Here is a 20,166-nt window from a genome sequence, read left to right as displayed (position 1 = left end):
TGGGATAAAATGGAAGTCTGACTTTTTGGGGTTGGGGGGGGGGGGGGATTCACACATCAAAGGCCTTTGGAGTTTAGCTTAATTCTTCCAATATGGTTTGCAGTAGATAACGAACAGTATGATAGTTTCATTCAAATACCACAGAGAATATGATCTGATTGGAAAGGGCCGTTTAAATGTGCATATACCAGCTTTTGTTTACATGTAATCTGTGTCAGTACAACATACCTCATAATGTAATAGAAAATCATCACTGAATCTTTGAAATGGAAGCGTAAAATGCAATGTCATGGATAAAGGCAAGCAAGCCCTGCTTCCAAACAAACACACCGCACAAATATATGTCTAGATTTAGAATAAATACAAAATATTTGTATGTTGTCTCCAAGCACACAAACAGCAGCAGTAAAGAAAAGGTTCACTATTGTCAGACCATAAATCTAGCCAAAAATGTCCATAGATTTACATTGAATGATACCAGACACATATCTAGAGACCAGAATATGTCAAAGACTTGGTGTTGGGCACTTTTGACTTAGACCAGTAACAGACTAGAACATCCAGCAGTGTGGAGGTGATTTCTGCATGGGTAAAGATTGCTCACATTGTCACATTGTAAATATAGCTGGCAATTTATAGCAAAAAAAAAAAAAGATTGTAGAAAACAATCTGAAATTAAATATATAAACTTTAAAGTGGAGGTGCACATTCATGAACAAACATACATACACAAAATCAATATAGCTAAATTTAAAAACATAATCAAATGGATAGTAAAAAAATCTTGATAAATAAATATCCCTTTGGAGTTGTACCGCAAGACACTGCCAAGCCATTACGGTTACGGTTGCAGCTCATAGAAAATGCAGGATTGCAGATCAGTGTAGTGTATCATGAAAGAAATACTATACAAAAAGCCTGTGGATGTCCTTGAAGTCTGCTAGAAAAACACAGAATTAAAAAAAAAGAAGAAAGAAAGAAGCTTCTATGGATGGGATGAAAACATCTGATTGCTTGTATGAGATAATTAGAAGTACATGTTTTCCGTGACCACCGCTGCTTTTCACTCCCAAGTTAAAAGCATTTCACTCCGGGTATTATTAAGACGCATTGCATAAGAGAAATGTGGCCAAGAAACGATAACTGAGAGACAGATTGAGACTAGAGCAGAAAGATGGAAGGAAGAGGTATGGACTGCAAAAATACTATTTAAAAAATACACATTTTTCAAATGCTGACATATTTTGGTCAGGTGAGTATAAAAAAAGGCATGCCTGAACTAGTAATTCTGTACAAATTGGTCGATATGCAGTCAGTCGCATCTCGAAACAGGCAAAAAAACTATAAATACAAGTAGAAAAAAATATAAAGTAAAATTAATGAAACATCAAGCAAAAATATGCCAACGCAGAAAGCAAAAATGACTTGGTAAGAATAATTGAATAAGCTGAAATGTCCAGCCACTAAAAAAATTATAATAATCAACGGCTTGGAGGAATAGTTCAGCCAAAAATAAAAGTGTAAATGATTCTTTCAACATTTACTAATCTTCATGTTTCTCCAAAACTCATATGACTTTCTTTCTGACAATGAAAGCATATGTGGACAGGGTCAGTTCAGCTCCATAATTGAAAAAAGGCCCATAAATGGAGTCCATATTATTTGTGATATATTACTAAGTCTTCTGAAGTCATGCGACAGCTTCTGTGAGGAACAGACAGAATTTTAGAGTAACAGAACTTTAATTTTTTGGATGATCTGTTCCATTAAAATTAAGCAATGTAAATGTTTTATACAATTGGAAACATTTTGTACTCCAGTGTAGTAATGCTGGTGAATTAGATCACAATCCATCATAACTCATGAAGATACTACTGGTAATGTCATTTTTAGTGCAGCTTTCATAACGCCAATATTATATGGAGTCTGATAGATATGCGCGATGGCCTCTGAAATCCATTTAGTGAAGCAGTCAAAGTGAAACACAGATTCTGACTCTCCTTAAGAGGTGTATGAGGCCGAAGGGGGTGGGTGGGGGGTGGGGGGTATCTCTGCAAGCTGGTCGGCTGAACAAATCCAGTTTAAGCAATGAATGGGACATCCACACAGCAATTCCATTTCCACCAGCCATATGGTGAGGGGACTATATACCTGCCTTTCCATCAAACATAATTGACAATAAAACACATTAAAGCCCACATAGAGTGCAGCAAGTTCAGTCTCTTATCAGCTGGTGTGTACTTCCGTGTCTTGCTGAAGGAAAGTGCTAATTCCGACTCGTCAATCTAAAAATACCATCCACATTTCAGAACCCCTTGGCCTGTGACATTTCAGTGTCGGAACTTGCCACCGGGACTCGCCTGGATCACTCTGCCCCTCTAATCTGATGCTAACTGTTTTTGAATATTCTAGCTGATCCAAACACTTGAAAATTGCTGAAAGGTCACTGGCACAAACACAAAGCTGACAATATTTCCCCTTCACTCACTTTGCCAAGGTCACCCTAACTCTCTATTGGAATTTTTTTTTTAATTTGCATGTCCTGTTATTAAACTCGTGTAAATCTCATAGAGAACATCTCCTTCAAAGACCAATTCACTCTTAAAAATAAAAGTTCAGCAAAGACCCACTTGCTTTGCAGGAACATCTTTGGTCTTTCATTTATCATGGATATTAGTACATGTATATTACATTTATCACACACACACACACACACACACACACATATATATATATATATATATATATATATATATACAGAGTAATGTATCAGTCAAAAAGGGCTTAGTTCATTGTTTTTGAAGCAGCATAGAGCTTTAGAGCTTAAAAATGTTCTGCAATGGCATGGTAAAAACAAAAACATTCTCCAGGCATTGCACTGTTAACCCTTTACTAAAACCTTTTTTTGTTTGTGTGTGTGTGTGTGTGTGGGACTAAGATCTAAGGAGAAAAGCAACGAGGCACTGTTCTGAATCCGTCACTTAGATGTTGATTTCCATAGTCTTATTTAAATGTATGACTCAGTTATCAAATTCACACTCAATAACAACATGCACATGTATGAAGATAAAGCTCCTCCAGGGCATCTTGCTTCATTAGCCAAGCCAACTGTGGGCTTTCAATTGACAGAGTTTATAAATGGGTAAAGATTGCATTTTTGACTTCACCCCAGGTTACAGGACAGTATGAAAGACGGCAGTGATATCTCAATTGGAGCTACTGAAAAGGGTGTGAAGAATGACTAAATAAAGTGTCTGACATGAGCAATTTTGCTCATTATTTTTCAAAGGTGTCTTCATACATGCAGCACCTATAAATTATGGTATCAAGAGTATGTGCCAAGTCGTCTCCAAGTGTCATTCAAAGCTTGAAAGGTTCAGTAAAGGAACGCCTGACATCCTGACTTAAGGACTTAATTGAGCAACAGAATGCTTGACAGGAGAAATGTGCAATGACATATCATCAGAGACAGTCAAACGAGAGAGTGAAAACATCTGCAATTTATGTATTCCACAGCCATTTCAGAGCTTGCCAGAGACATCTAGTACAGGAGCTCTGGAGAAGCATCCCTGGATAAATGTTGCAGGACTAGATTCACCGACCAAAACGCTGGTTTTACAATGTCTCGACATCTAAAATTGATATCTAATGTTTCAAATGCATGACATTTCCATGTCTATCAGGACTATCCACCTTTTCCAAGCTCAGCTTTTCAATGCACATGAATGCTTTTATCAAATGGAAGTTGTGAATCCAAAGTACATGCCCCAGATTTTTCCAAAGTTCCTCATGTTTGTGGTCCAATACGTGGCCCCTCTGGCTATCCAGTCCTGCAGGCTGAATTAGTTATTGGATACATCACACCATTAAAGAAGATTAACCGGGATTAGTGGAAACCCTTAGAGACACTCATTAAAAGAAGCTAAGTGTAAATGCTGTAGGGTACAAGATGTGCTAGCTGGATTACGCTCAGATTTATCACGGTAAAAGGCAGACTGAAAATATGCTCCACTGAGATGTTATGATTTTATGCAGAAACTTCCATCGTGCAAGTCTTACTCAAAAATGTATTCAAATAACAGCTGAGGATATCAAAGGGATACATCAAACTTTCAAAGATGCAGACGTGATTTCATAAGGTGAAGAATCACTATTTGTAACCGATGGTGATTAACTCGAGCAAGGAATGTAGAAAAAAATTCATTAACATCTCATCTTTACATCTCTAAGCCTGTACAGCATTCAAAAGGCAGAGTGGCGGACAGGCTCAAAGTCTCATTCTTCAATAATCATATTAACATTTAACAAGAAATTCCCTTTGACTAGTTCTAAAGCTTTACCTTCAGCCATTTCATGGAAGCAGATATTGAATTATGAAATAATTTTCATAAAAAATGAATCAAATTCAATTTCATCTCTCTCATTCACTGTTCATTTTCATGTCATGGAAGGCTGTTGTACTAACCGCGAGCCTCATTTGGAAGGACTCTTTTCAAGGAACCCCACAGAATGGAGACCTCTAAGGGTCAAGTAGCCAAATTATCCATTCAAGAGGAAAATAATAGAATAATTACACCAAGAGACAGTTTCTGTGACCATAAAGTTCAGGACCTATTCCAGGAACCAGAAACATTAAATACTTACATCTATTTTTAAGTGGCATCTCTAGACTCTTCCAAACTTTACTGTGCTAAAGTAAAAATGCAAGGTGATTGTGATTGGCTTGTAAAAATACATTTGCTATGCAGTTAAAGTGAATTACTGAAATAATCTTTAAAGCATATTTAAAGGAAAAGTTGAAAATATGATACACAGTAGTAGTCATCAAAAGTCATCAGAGTTGAAAGCTTCTATATAAAACAATAGACTGCTTTAATTGATAGAGGAGCAGCAGGACATGCCCCAGCACCAATGCTTATAATAAGCAATTCATGAAGAAGAAAATAAATCAACAGGTCTATCCAAGTAACAGCAGTCAAGACAGCAGCAGATACACATGACTTGGATGTCTTTGCATTGACAAGGACAAAGGAGATGAGCCCAAAGTAACACAATTATCTTCTTTTCTTTTCACCCTTTTCCGCTGCCATTAAGGGAGAATTAATTGACACATTATCTTCCCATTAAGTGGTGATTTTCCTATCAGATACAGCCACTAGTGATAACAGGACAGCAACACACACTCATTCATTTCTCCTTCAGGATTACACGCTATACCTGAGGACAGAGGTAAATGTTTTTCTGCACTGATGTAATGTGCTATTCCTAAATCAATTTAGGATTGGACTGCAGATGGCCAATTTACTCAATTTTAAAAAAAATTACTACCTGTTCATAATTGCACACATTTTGCAAATGTCGTGAAAAATAATGTGAACTACAACGGTCAGACAAACCACATTCACTATGTCCTCATCGTGTATGTCTATGGATGCAATATTAAAAAATATTTTTTGGTGGAAATCCCAATTAAGTGAATATAGGGATGGATTTTTAATATTTAAAAGAATTTTGATACTATTAATAAACAGATAAATAAATAAATAAATTTTAATAATGAATTTCACTACTGTGAATAATTGGCAATTAATTTGCCTTTTCTCTAATAAAAATGTTTCAAACAAAAGATGTTTTCTTGCAAATATTGTTTTAGTTGGTAAATACGTTTTTACTGTGTCCTTGATATCTTAACAAAAAAAAGTTCCTTCACGATATAAATTATTCCTGCTATATTGTATTATTAATTAAGACATGATATAAATTGAACTGACTGAGCATGACTGAATATTTTTGTATTATTAATATTAATCATTTGAAGCTATATATAATCCTCAAATAATGCATTAATATAAATAATACAAAAATATGCTCTACAACCTTATTATAACATTTAAGTTCTGAGCTTGACCAGATCACATTCCTGAAAGTCTGATATACCATTTTAATGAAATACTTCCTTACAAAAGCATATTACATATTCACGAGTTACAGACTTCAAAAGGTACTGCAGAAGAGAAATGACCCTGCAACCAGGCAGAAAACAGCAAAGTCTGAGATCTGAAGTCCCAAGGTTCATGTTCCTGAAGAGAAGAGATTTTAAAGCTCAATACGCATCTCATCTGGAATATCCTGAATGAATCTGTGTGCCAAAGATGGGGATTGAACGCTGATGCATCCTTTCTTACCCAAGACCATATACATGTAAGCAGCTCTTCTGGGTGTGAAGCTTAAGGTCTTTCTTCATCTGTGCATGTTGTTTGTTGGCAGAAACAAGCAGGCGAAAAAAAACTGAATTCCATGCGATGGAACGGTTTCTCTTGTAAATGATTCAAGGATCAGTCATGCCTGATTAGGCCTGAGCCAGAGATATTGGAGAAAATGGAGGGCTTGTGTACTTCTGAGCCCCGCTGAAGCTGACTGACAACAGTGGGCTTCCAACATGTTCGATACTGTAGACGGCAAAGCAAGCTTTTATTTGATGCACAATAAAAGCTTGTAATGCTCTATTCTTTACCAAATTGGTTCAGACAAGATGACACAATGAAGAGAAGAAAGGCATGATGGGATATGACTTGGGCTGTGTCAACAAAAAGTCAATCAAAAACAGAAACAAAGACTCAGCATTGAAGCAGTTTCTTTTAACCTCTATAGAACATTATACACAAACGAACAAATTCCTAGTAAAGAACGTTACTAACATTACGATTTTACTTCCCAATGTAATAATACATAACAAATATATTTGCATATTTTGAAAAAAAATCATAATCTAAAAAATATATGTTTTGCCGTATGTGTAGTCACATAGACAATAAGCTTGCCCAATAAGAGATGAAAAGCAGCAGCGAGAGACTGAAGGTTTTTGGCACGCAGTGGCAAAAGTCTTGTCACATGTCATATTGTAGCAGCAAAGGGTTCCTTCATTAATTCAAAAGCTTGACCCCGGGGGGTACGAGCAACGACTCATGAACTATAGAACCTGACAGGAATGTGCACCACCAGAGCTTGGCAGTAATGCATTTACTAAGCTAGATAAAGCATGGACAATGCATCTCAATTTTCTCACCCAAAATTTAATCACAGCTTTTAGCATTTTTTTTAATGTTATAAGCCACTGTAGCATGTTACTGCATTTTTGCTGTGCATATGTACAGTGTTTTGTTGCTCAGGGATTGCTCTTTTTATAGCTCAGGAGACTTACCCCCGTTTGAGCTGTTTTAACTGAAAGCAACTTGCACTGGAGTATCTTAAAAAATGTCAGTGCCACTGTTTTGTCTCAAGATTCACACCAGTAATGTTGTTTTCTAAGGCACGTTTATAAAGGCTACTTAAGGCCTAATCCCTGCTTAATCTAAGCCCTGTCTGTGAAACCAGGCCATACTGTTTAAACATAATTGAGATGTCAGTTCATTCACTTTCATTTAAATATCAAATTTGTCTTAGATTATTCTGGGAAGAAATATTAACACCACTGTTGACATACAGTACATTAAGAGTAAAGAGCTACAAAACTGTGAACAACGTATAGCTTAGATAACTTGGTGAGAAATATTTGAGCCTACATCGAGATGTCTGACATTTGAGTGCAGACCATGCAGATTGTCACTGATCTCTTCTAAAACTCATGTGAAATTATTGGAGCCTTAGGAGATAAAACCCCCTCAGAAGCAGTAGACCTACAGTATAGGCAAAGTAGACTTTAAACACAGCATATAATATGAAAACATGTATTTTTGATTCTGTATTTTGCTTCATGCAGTAGAATCATATTTCTACATGCCAAAACAACAACAACAACAACAAAACCAATATTGTCACAAAGATGAAAAACTTTGCAAGACAGGTTGACAATCTTTGTATAATGGCCTCTGGCAGATGAGGTTTAGATGTGGAAAGGTCGTGACACTCTCACACGTATCTCTAAGTGCTGTTATTTTAAGAAAACAGCTGAATAGTACAAGATCCTTCTGATGTCTTTGAGAACTTACAGTCATACAGTGAGTTGCATTTTCCATCTCTAATCAAAAAAAAAAAAAAAAAAGAACAGTTCAAAAAACAAAAGTAAAAGTGATTTGCAATCGAAATGATCAGAATATTACACAGGAATGTAGCAAATATTTGTGCAAATTATGTCCTTATTATAAAGTATAACACTTGCAGCAATTCTACTTAGGTGCCAGAATGTTTAATATTTCATTAGAAATGTTTGTGTTTTCTGTTTTTTAGACAAGCTGGTGCAAAGAGTGAGAGATAGTGGGTACAGTCTCAGTGTAATACATCACTAAACACACACACACACACACACACGCACACACACACACACACAAAGACACACACACACACACACACACACACACACACACACACACACACACACACACGCATGCACACACGCACACACACGCACGCACACACACAGAGAAAGAGAGGGAGCCTAAATTAACCCATAACTCATGGCAGAGGTCAGGCCTTCTTATATAGAAAATATTCCTTTCAGCAAATACTGCAGGAAAAGAACATTTATTATTGATAGAAAAACACCCAGCAATATATAATAAACAGATGACTTGGCTTAAAGCTCACTGGAATTCCATCCATCAAATAAATGTTCTCTTCATCTAGCAAAATTGACTACTGTCATGAGCTTTGTACAATGGACAAGACCACTTCTGTAAATAAGCCACAGGCCGAGGTTAAACTGAGCCGGACTGACACATACCCCATAGACTTGGAGAATATATGTATATTAAATATTTGTATATCCATATGAGTGCGTTTATTTATTAATTATGCTGTTTAGGTAGGGTTGTTCATTTTCTAGGAAATATTTGTAGGGTTCTAAAGTTCATTTTAATGCAAAAAGTGCCTTACTTTACTGTAAACACCCTATATGTACGTACATCATAAATAAGAGGTTTATGTTAAACATTTAACATACACTACCGTTCAAAAGTTTGGGGTCGGTACAATTTTTTAGGCTTTTGAGAGAAGTCTCTTCTGCTCACCAAGGCTGCATTTATTTTAAATAAAACATTTATTTAAAAAACATTAATATCGTGAAATATTATTATATACTTATAATCTATTCATTTATAATCTATATTTTAAAATATTTACATTTGAATATTCATGTATTTAAATTTACAAATTATATTTAATTTATTCACGTGATGGCAAATAATAGAAAGTTCAAAATAACAGCATTTATTTGAAATAGTAATCTTTTGTTACTTTTCAGTAAATATCTTTTTTTACAAATCACATTTGCAAATGCATTTTGCTAAATAAAAGTATTAATTTATTTCTTTAAAAAATAAAAAAAATCAAATAAAATAAAAAATCCTACTGACTCCAAACTCTTAACCAGTAGCATATGTTATTTTGCTTTCATCCACCTCCGAAATCCCAATTTAACTGCTGGCTGCAGGCCCCCCATGTGGGTAGCGTTCCAAGGATAGGCTTACTCATTTCCATGAAACACATCAGATATATTCACTGGAAGCTCATTTAGTTCTTACTTTAAAAAAATGATCTTTTACCAAATGTACATAATTGTGTCTGATTGGCAAAGCATGGGCCTAATTGCAGTCCTGGTGAGGCAGGTGATGGAAATAGCTCATGAAATTGACTTCAAAAGAAGTTCTTGTCTTCCCTTCCGTAGATATGAATGAATCCTGACTGCTAATTTAACTTAAGTGAAGCAGTGTATGGTTTTCTGTAGCCTCCTCTCTCTCTTAGTAAGCAAGATTTGCCATGCTCTCTGGCCAGTGTTGCGGCCGATGTTTGACATATCTGAACACACAAACAACATTTTCATGAAATTTTCACAGAGGTGAATCTATAATTCACGTGCCCTCTCTTAGCTGGTGCTGATTAGAGAGAGACGCTGGAATCACTGCCAGGATCTGCTCACCGCATCTCTGATGCACATTTACCATTCAAAACACTTTCATCAAGACTCTCGTTCCAGACATTTTTGACTAAAATGCCAAACCGACCTTGTTGCAGTGCTTCCTCTAATTAATGCTCATTCAAGACTTTACACATTTAGCTCAGTTCGTCTAAAAATACTCAACCCACTCACATTCAAAACAAATTTGCAAATAATATTCTCAAGATTGCAAGATTGTTTGCTGTTTAGTGACTGAATGAAGAGTGATTTTATATGCATGCATTGAAAAGTTAATTAGCTACAAATTTACTGATATTACACAGATTGTATAAACACAAAATCACATACACAAAAGCCTTTCAGTTCGACTTAAAGCTGCAGTCCGTAGGTTTTCCTCTTTGTCGCCATCTCTGTTCGAAATCTGCAATTGCAGTTTTTTGCGGAATTATCAACTTTAAGTGGGTTGTGCCTTGGCACGGCACAGCACGGGTGAATCCAATGTTTTGAGGAGAATGTGCGGCTGTCATTCGCCACGTCGGTGTGGATACTGTCATTTGCAATCACAGATTCTACTTTTTTTAATTATGACCAACATAAGAATTTTCACCGGAAAATGTTGTCTAAACAAGTAACATCCACTTTTGTTCTGACCAATTAAGGGGATAAAAGCATTGCAGTAAATCACACTGATTAAATCTAACGATCGTTTATCATATGACGTCAAACCGTGCAAATTATACTTTGTTCTCAAATTGTTAATGTTAACAACATCAGCACTGCGTGACTACATTTAATGCCCTTCCGATATTATCCTTGTTTTCGCATGAGCCCGTTTGCAGTCTCTTTTTTCAGTAGCAACTCCAAAGTCTGAAGTCTTTTTCATTTTACAACGAGTAAATCTACAGTTGTCGCTGGTGATTGTCGTTTGAACCTTTCTGGATCCGCCATCAAATTGATAAGTTTCAAGTGCTGTGAGAAAAGGCTATAAATCTCCACCTCCAACATCCTCAAACGCAATATAGCCTACTAGCCGAGACACCTTCTTTATGTGTACAGATGTGACGTAATGATGCAAAGACATGCTCGAATTTCCCGCGGAAATTCACCAGTACTGCTGGAATTAAAAACATTATTACAAGCTTACTGTTTTGAATCGAGCTAAGGCAAGCAGATAGTAGGGTTGTGCCGATAGACGATAGTATCGTGTATCGACGATAGACAGAGATATCGCCGATGGCAGATGCCTTTGACGATATCAATACGATAATTGGCTCGTTTTTCCATTAATGTATTAAATCATTATTATTATTATGAAGCTAGTATAGTTATTAAATTAATTAGGAACTACAATTATATTTGCCTTGCCTAAATTCATAACGACATCACCACATAACCACACTTGCGCCATATCACGCGCGTATGAGGACTCCTCAAAGAAAATGTTTTTAAAACAGACAAAACAAAAACTAACGTTACATCCCACAACGAAATTTCATTGCAAGGTGATCCATTCACAAATTGTCAAGAGTGCTTTAACAGACGCATAATTTTTATACAGAGCCTAGATGAAGACGCGGCATCGTTGTTCGTCAGTAGCCTATTTTGTTTCCATAGCACATTAACAAAATATTTAATGACACGAATAACACTAAAAACAATACAATTACAAAATATTAATTATAATAATAATATCAATAAAATGATAGGCCGCCTAGGCCTAATAAAAGTCTTTAGTTCACGAAGCATCTGTGAAACTCTGCCATCTGTGAAAATCACAAGCAACTTCAAACTTGTTTAACAAGAAATATTCTTCTAATTTTTTCGCTGTCAATAATGTAAGTCCACAAGAGAAATATTCAGCCAGTAAATTAAGATAGTTGCTGTAGCCTACCGTTATCCACCGTCGACTCTGAGAGAACGTGCTGTTAATGCAGCGAAAGCTCTGTCCGTTTCTGCTTTCGTTTTCAGGGATTGACCGCGTTTACATGCACGTTATTAACTCGATTATGCTGAATAAACTGACAATGCATGTGGTCATGTAAACGGATTAACCCGTTTTCCTTTATCAGAGTCAAGTCATAAGTTTAAGTCGGCGTATAACCGATCGACTTTTAGATTTTTGCCTCTGATTTCTCCTGGCATTTAAAACACCTGCGTTATTGAAGTGCGGTGCGCATGTGAAGTGCATCCAGACAGAGAGAGCACTGGTAGGAGGACATATATCGCAGACTCCGACTCTTTCTTGAATCAAGAAATTAAAACGTGTTCACATCTCGTCAAACAGTCAAAATGCTGCAGATCTGTAACGGCATGAGAGGATAATGTGTGTCCGTAAATTTCCCGCTGACATGTTGAAATACTCCGAGTCAGATACAAGAATGATTAGGATCTTTTTTTTACCTCACTATACCAGGAAATAACCTGATTTAGCCTATTAATAAACACTCCACCTTTGCTAGCAAAATAGAAAAAAGATTCTCATTTAAAACGAAGTAATAAAACAAGCAAATTGATGAGTAAATAAGCAAGTTAATAATCAAATAAGTAAGCCCCGCCCCCTCACGATAATATCGTGTATCGCCGATCTCACAGGCTGACGATAGGACGATATGAAAATGGAGCATATCGCGCAACCCTAGCAGATAGTTTTGAACACTGGCTGGTTATGTACTTGCCAAAAAAAGTTACGGAATGCAGCTTTAATATAGGCAGTCTAGAAGTATAAGCATGCTGTCCAAACTCTTCAAATGTACAACTTTATTGCTTAGAGGATAGAAAGGAATTTTTCATTTTAGTATCAACTTTGTCTTAGATACCCATCCTAATATTTCTAAGGAGAAATAGAAAATTGACATAAATGAGACCTCCATTGACATACTGTAATACTAAACAGCTATAAAAATGTATGTGAATAGCATAGCTCCGACAATTTGGTCTTGAAATGTCATTACTGAAGACTGATTGCAGACTCTCGGCATATATGAGCACTTATTATGAACTCTTATGAAACTCTACAGTGGAGACTTAAGATGAGAACTTCTAAAAAGAAGGAAACTTCAGCAAACTGGCCATTTGCACTGCCTTTAATCTCTGTCTACAGTTCAGGTAAAACAACTGAGATATCAGAGATCTCATTTGTGATATTTCTTTCCTTATTCCTTGGCTATTCAATTTTAAAGGTGCTGTAAGCAATGTTTTTAATACCACATATAAAATGTGCTGTACTGAATCTGACAGATATAACTGAAATAGGTGCCCCGAGAAATTACACCCATCTTTGTAACTGCCCTGTAGGCTTTGCAAAGAGCATAAAAAGTTAAGGAGTGAGTCACGCTTTTTTTTTTTTTTTTGCCATTTATGAACAACTTCTCTCTGTGAATCATTTTGTGCATTCTGGCTTTCTGATATTTAACACCTTTAACATTAAATGCTTTCAATTCTGACAAACCAATTCCGATAACTAGAGTGATAAACCAATGATGGAAGACCTACTGAAATCAACACCTCAACACAAACTAAGGAAATCAACTAACCACTAAAACTTCCATCAAACCAGTTTTTAGCAATATAGGGGCCGTTCACACAGAACGCATTTTTGCTTTTAAAAACATGAGATGCTACACAATAGTATCTAATTGCAGGTGAAGGTAGAGTCGAGAAAGTTGCACTTCTTTTAGCTTGACATGGCGTCTTAGAAGGGACCTATTATGCCCTTTTACAAAGTCTTGGTTTAGTTTTTGGGGTCTACTAGAATAGGTTTTCATGCTTGAATGTTCAAAAAACACATTGTTTTCTACATATTTGACATTGTTTCAGCACCTCTTGTCCCTGTCTGTCTGTAACGCTCTGTTTAGTTCCTGTCTCTATGAAGCCCCTCCTTCTGAAAAGCACAATGAGCTCTGATTGGTCATCTGAACCAGTGTGGCGTCATAGGTCAATCACTTTGAGCGTGTTTTGTAAATGTCATGCCTTGGGTGGGAATTATTTAAATGAGGAATTTTGTGACACGTTCTCGGAAGAAAACTCAAGACTACAATCGAGGCGTTTTAGGGAGTTAAGAAACACTGCGCACTGATATAGAGAATACTGTAACTCCCTTTGGAGTGACTTTGTAACTTTGCAGACCTTTTTCATGCTCAAACAGCAACATGACACACTAAAGAAAGATAAAAATGTAAAACAGCATAATACATCCTCTCTTTAAAAAATGTATAATGGTCAAAGACGACCATCTAGTGCATGTTTACATAGAAAAACAATTAAAAATCAGCGCAAAATTAATTCTGTATGAACCGGCCCTTACAGTATGTGTCTAAAAACATGTAGTGGCTTTAAAATCCCCTCTCAGGATTTGCAGAGAACATGCACGCTGCTTTGGGCACAATGAGAGTTCTGCACTAAAGCTCTGCTAACATTTATCAGTAAACGCTGAACTTTAACACCTCTGCTCAGATCAAACATGCTCAGATCAGTCTATGTTTGTAGAGACTCATGCTTGAGAGCCGAAGTTGCACATACCTCTCTCTTCTGTGACCAGGGGACGGATGTGGATATGCTGCTTGGTCCCAGCGCTTGTGACCTGGAGTGTGTGAGGGATCCTGCGGTTTAAAACAAAGCAAATACTTTAAGTAGCAGGATTTCAGCAGCTGAACATGAGAACACAAGAATAATATTACATTTTCAGATTTAAAAAAATAGTTGTGTATGCAGATCTCACTGCCTCAATGATGTGGGTGGTTATCAGGGTGTTGCGATAAAGTTGCTAGGGTTTTCTGAATGGTTGCTTATTAGCACAAGTCAAAAGAGGAACTCAGTGTGAGTCTATGGCCGAGGTATACAATCCTGTTTCTAGAGGGCCACTGTTAAACACCTGAACCAGCTACAGTAATAAAGGTCTTACTAGGCATGCTAGAAACTTCCAGGCAGGTTTGTTGAGGCAGGTTGGGGTTAAACTGTGGGACAGTGGCCTTCCAGGAGCAGGTTTGAACACCCCTGGTCTATGCAAATTTTTCACCCAAGTGAAAATAGCAAGCCTGATCACTAAGTACAAGCTGCATGATTTGAGGCATCATTCATGTCTGCAACACAGCGAGGAAATGTGGATTTAAATAGTTAAGGTTCATGGTTTCTATGAGTAACAATAATGCATGATAAAATTTGTTTTACAATCTCCGGTTCACAAGCAATTTTACTTTTACTATGGAATTTTCCATTGAAAAAACATAACTTTTTCAATCCAATGTCTCTCTCTTGACCCTTGGAGATTCATCATGTGCCTCCTCTTTCACAGTCACGCCTAATGGAAACTTCCATTGACAGCATAACTCATGAGTAACTTGAGATATTCCATCATTTCAATCATGAAGATGCTGACAAACATAAGCCTGTTTCACATCAAGGCCAGCCAAATGTAGACTCAAGCGGAGGACGATCAATCTAAGCACACTTCTGATGTTTAATTCTGAATGTGTCGCAGGGGCTTTATCGTGGGATTAGTTGTTTGGGTGGCGGTAGCCACTGACATTTGAGGAGCATTCCAGTCATACAATATCCCGTGTGCTCAGCCACTGCCCCCTGCTGCAATAAGCACTGACAGTCACGCCACGCATCCTTCCCAAAACATCAGTCAGTAACATTAACTGAAAAAGAAATGTTAGACGACATCAAACACTGAAGTTGAAATGCCAAACATTTAGAATCAAATGGTATAATTATTTAATGAATAAATAAACAAATGAAAAGACATTGTGGTTGGCAGAACTTTACCATAAAAACATCAACTGAAAAAGAAATGTTAGACGACATCAAACACTGAAGTTGAAATGCCAAAAAATTTGAATCAAATGGTATAATTATTTAATGAATAAATAAACAAATGAAAAGACATTGTGGTTGGCAGAACTTAACCATAAAAACACCATTGTGATGTTACAAACATTAGAGGATGGCGTTTTGGTGACTATATACAGTATTCGGCATTAAAGGTAGGGTAGGCAATTTTTTTCATAAACACTGTTATTCTGGTCAAAACTCTCTTCACATCCTGATAGCAATCAATAATACAAGTGGTCGAAATATTTAAAAAATGCACATTTATCTTCTGTGGAGGTCTCAGGAGCAAAACATTGCATCCAATCATTGCATTCGCTCCAAATGCAATGATGGATGTCCTACCTGCCTGTTAGCGTATGTATTTCCATACGTCCGCGCAGTCATCACACGACATCAGTGCGAACGAACAGCAGCCACCTTTTACAGTTCCTCCTGAACCAAAACAACGAGCTCATACTGCGTTCAGGCCATGTTGTAACCGTAATTACGAGATGACAACAAGTGACGTTCTACCCGGAGCTGTTCACGTACTCAGACTTGGATTTATGCATTTCTCTGGCAACACTATTAACGCCGAAATGAACCTGCAGCAATCAGATGGTACAAGTCAGAGTTCTGTCTGTTGTTTATGTTCATTATTATTGTAATGTTATGTGCTTTGAGACATGACGCTGTGACACTTGGCTGAATCTGCTCCGGCTGTGTGCGATGTGTGTGTTCATGTGTTTTGAAGGAGGCGAGGCTTTGGAGACCCTCTGAAGGGAGGGTGTATCTAACGCTTTTAAAGCTAGCTTGCTATTGCTAGCCGCTCTGAAATTGCCTACCCTACCTTTAAATTATAGAACGTTATGTAATATAATATACAAACCATTTGGGCTTAAAATCAGTAAGTTACTGTAAATAATAACAAACACAAACATTATTGCAACAATGCAATAAACTTACTAAATATAATAAAATGGACACTCAAATGTATAGACAATTTATGGCAAGAAACTCTTTTAAAAAATAAAACCAAAACAAATGTGATGTTTCATGCAGGGAAATTAGAACACAATTTTTTTTTACATAAATTTTGACACAACAACCACATCTTAACAATATTTTACCATAAATGCATTGGCCTACATAAAGAAATGCCTTGTTGTACACTTTTGACACTTGACTGGCTGACTGAATTCATCACACATCACAGAGACCTAGATTATGTTAAGAGCACAACTGCAAATTTACTCATAAAACTTTCATGTAATCTAAATTTTTAATTCATTATGTGCTTGATATGACAGAATTAATTAATTAGTCTGATAACCTTTTTTCATTTTTGATATTCTAAAAGTATGAGTACGGAACGTGAAAAAGCTTGAAAAACAAAAATACCCATGAGACTTTAATATTCCTGACATTTAGCTGGCTTAAAGTAATTTTTGCCACTGGCTTTTGATGGAAGAAAAAAAAAGTAATGACTAATAATATCTGAACTTTTCACAACAAAGCTGCAAGCTAATGCAAATATATGCAACTGCCATGTCAATGTCCAATCAGTGGTGCTGCTAACTACTTAAAGCAGGGTTATATTTAGTATCTTGAACATTGGACACAACAATATAGAGTACATTTCTAGAAGTCGAGAAATACTTAAAAGCAATACTAAACAACCACCTTAAGACAAGTGTGAACACTTATGAATAAATAAGCTGCTTTGAATAAAAATGTAAATAGTATTCTTTTTCTTGTATACACAAACATATTTTACTATATTTCAAACATATAAACTCCGTGAATTTTGTCTTAATGTGTAGATTTTACTTTAATTTTAATGCATGGAGCCATTGTTTTATTAAAAGCCTCACTTTTAGTGCTGGCACTGTATTCTGTTATTTGAATTCAGTAGCTGTGAGTGGTCAACTTGAGGTGGATATCCATAGGCAACTAATGCCCTAGATAAGCTAACGGCAGTACAAGTGGAGAAAGACCGTAACTGACCAACCAAAACAACAAAAATCACCCCCAAAACACTGTTCACAGTCACATCTCTGCCTTCAAAGGAATATTCTGTTATTTACAACTTAATGACAAAGACATCAAGTTATGCATAACCGGGAAAATTCCTTTATGCCATGACAAGATAAAGATAATGGTGTCCTTCAAACTCTTTTATGAAAAAATACAAGTGCATCATTGGGAGGGCATGAGCAATACAAAGCATTACTGTAGAAATGTATGAACAAATGGCTTAAAGTGCTTCACTGTGTTTTTGAAGGTCAAACTGTATGTTTTTTTTTTATTACTAAAATGTATGGCAAAAAAGTATACCTTCGACAAATGCAATAATGGACTTTTTTTTTAAGTGAAAGTGCATGCACTGAAGACCTTATAGAGACATGGAGGTCTTTCAAGAGAAGCAAGTGGGTGCATTTATGTCTATAGAGACAAGAAGCATTGGAAAAGAGACGGGAGAAAACATTTGACTCTTGTTTGTCATGACCTCCAAATAAAGTCTTGTGGCAGCTGAAGTGGCACCGTGGGCAGAAATACATCTCAATCTTCAACTTTTTTTGTTCTTTACCACGTCAATTACAAAATGACGTCCGTCACATTTCTAGTGTTCGTCACCTTTAGGTTGAACATGACCAACAAACATACCTTAAACAAGTTCTGAATGCATATATTTTATTTTAGTTCAGGGACATTGCACATCACAAACCTTTATTAGGTCCAGTTACATCATCTACAGATCAAACTGTTGCACTTGTAATTAGATGCAATTATAAGGCCACAGCTGACTTGCAAGAATCTTGCACAAGGTAAAACAGTGATCCATAGACTGCATTTTTGGGACCATATAGCATGTTTCCAGTCAGCTGTGCTGCGCATGATGCCCAAATATGTTGCCTAAGTAGACAGCTCACTACGTTTTGAGACACAGCCAGTAAATCACAGAAGCAATTTCACAACATGCTTGAAGGGTCATTCCACAAATAGGGTGCCTTTGCTGTCCCTATAGTGCTAATATGTGTAAACAATGTCTTACACCAGCTTTTACTATGTGCTATTACAGTATATTATGCATTTTCCAACACATCAACAATTTTTCCCATATTCTTTTATAGGCTATATACATTGAATACTGAATATATGTAGAAATATCAGCATAAAAACTTAAAATGTCACTTTTATAAAAGCATTCAGTAACTAAAGTATAACAGCATACATTTGGCTTGAGATGGCATAATGCTGTATTAACACTTAAAATATTTTTGTCTGACAGATCTTGAAAAAGACATTTACTTTTATAAGCTTTTTAAAAGGAAAAAGCACACATTTCGTGGAATGCCCATGAAAACAGACTTCATCATCAAACTAAATCAAGTCAACGTATGTGCGCAGCATGTCCACATTCCCAGTCTCTTAACACATAACATGGATAAGTGCTGTAGAATAATAGCAGATCTAGGGTGTTATTCAACAGTCCAGACGTGTTTAAATGTTCGCAGAGATCTGCAGTGGAGGAGTCGCGCGCTGCGCTGCATTGACACGCGCTCCAAAACACACTGACATCACATCAGTCCGCACAAAAAAAAAAAAGAAAAAAAAGAAGAAATATTTTGGATAAAAAAAAATATATATATCGCTCCACATCTTTGAAACATAACTGTGCTCTCAAAACTGGGAAAATAAAAAATAAGAAAAATGTTCTCACTGAGGTAATTCGTCAAGAACAGCATACATGTCCAACTGATAAATACAAAGAACGAAAGAAAAACAAAAATTAAAAGCAAAACAAAATCGTTGCTCCTACACGGGATATTGCACAAAATAAAGAAACGAATACACTCAAAAATTAACTACCAAAGTTAACCAAAACCTGACGTTCCCCCTCTCCAAGAAGGTAAAACATTAAAAACCGTCTGTCAGTTGAATTCAGAAGAAGAACAAAATTCAAGCACTTCTCAAATCAAAAGAGGACGAAGAGAAGAGGTAAAGATGAAGAAAAGAGAAAATTAAAAGAAAGTACTCACCGGTGAAAATGTCAGAGAGCAAAAATGTTGAAAGAGCAACAAGAGCAAGTGAGTGAGGAGGAGCTGTCAGTGTCAGCGGCGCAGTGACCGGGGAAAGCAGCGGCTCAACAGTATAAACAGTGCTGGTGTGGAGCAAACCATCGCGACTGCGCAGGGGGAGACACAGACACATCATGGATCTACTTAAAGGTGCACCCAGTAATTTTGTAATTAAACTCAGTCATTTGCAAATTAAAAAGTTTAACACGTAAGTAATGCACAGTGTTTTGATAAATAGCATTAAAATGATATTTACTCACATGAGATGAAGAGTCCAGTCACACAAGCCTTCTAAAAAGGTGTTTAAATTATTTTTAATTTTTTATGGCAACATAACAGACATTTTATACAACCCCATTTGGAGACAGGCATAAAATGGTA

The 20,166-nt window shown here is 36.5% G+C and overlaps 1 protein-coding gene across 8 annotated transcripts in view; it reads right to left on the bottom strand.

The window, feature by feature from the left end:
• raly (RALY heterogeneous nuclear ribonucleoprotein) overlaps positions 1–19,875 on the bottom strand; it is an 86,734-nt gene extending 66,859 nt beyond the window's left edge. For 4 of the 8 annotated variants that reach the window (XR_014608232.1, XR_014608233.1, XM_084128896.1 and 1 more), the window contains exons 1-2: positions 19,747–19,831; positions 14,411–15,531 (exon numbers count right to left, since the gene is read on the bottom strand). The gene's annotated coding sequence lies outside the window, so the exon portion shown is untranslated. Of the gene's footprint in view, positions 1–14,410; positions 15,532–19,746 lie in introns of all 8 variants that reach the window. The other 4 variants (XR_014608231.1, XR_014608234.1, XM_084128895.1 and 1 more) reach the window with 4 other exon arrangements.
• Positions 19,876–20,166: the final 291 nt, after the last annotated feature.

Source organism: Abramis brama (genome assembly GCF_963993115.1).
Source record: "Abramis brama genome assembly, chromosome: 11".
NCBI classification, from domain to species: domain Eukaryota; kingdom Metazoa; phylum Chordata; class Actinopteri; order Cypriniformes; family Leuciscidae; genus Abramis; species Abramis brama.
This window is presented reverse-complemented; position numbering and strand designations above follow the sequence as displayed.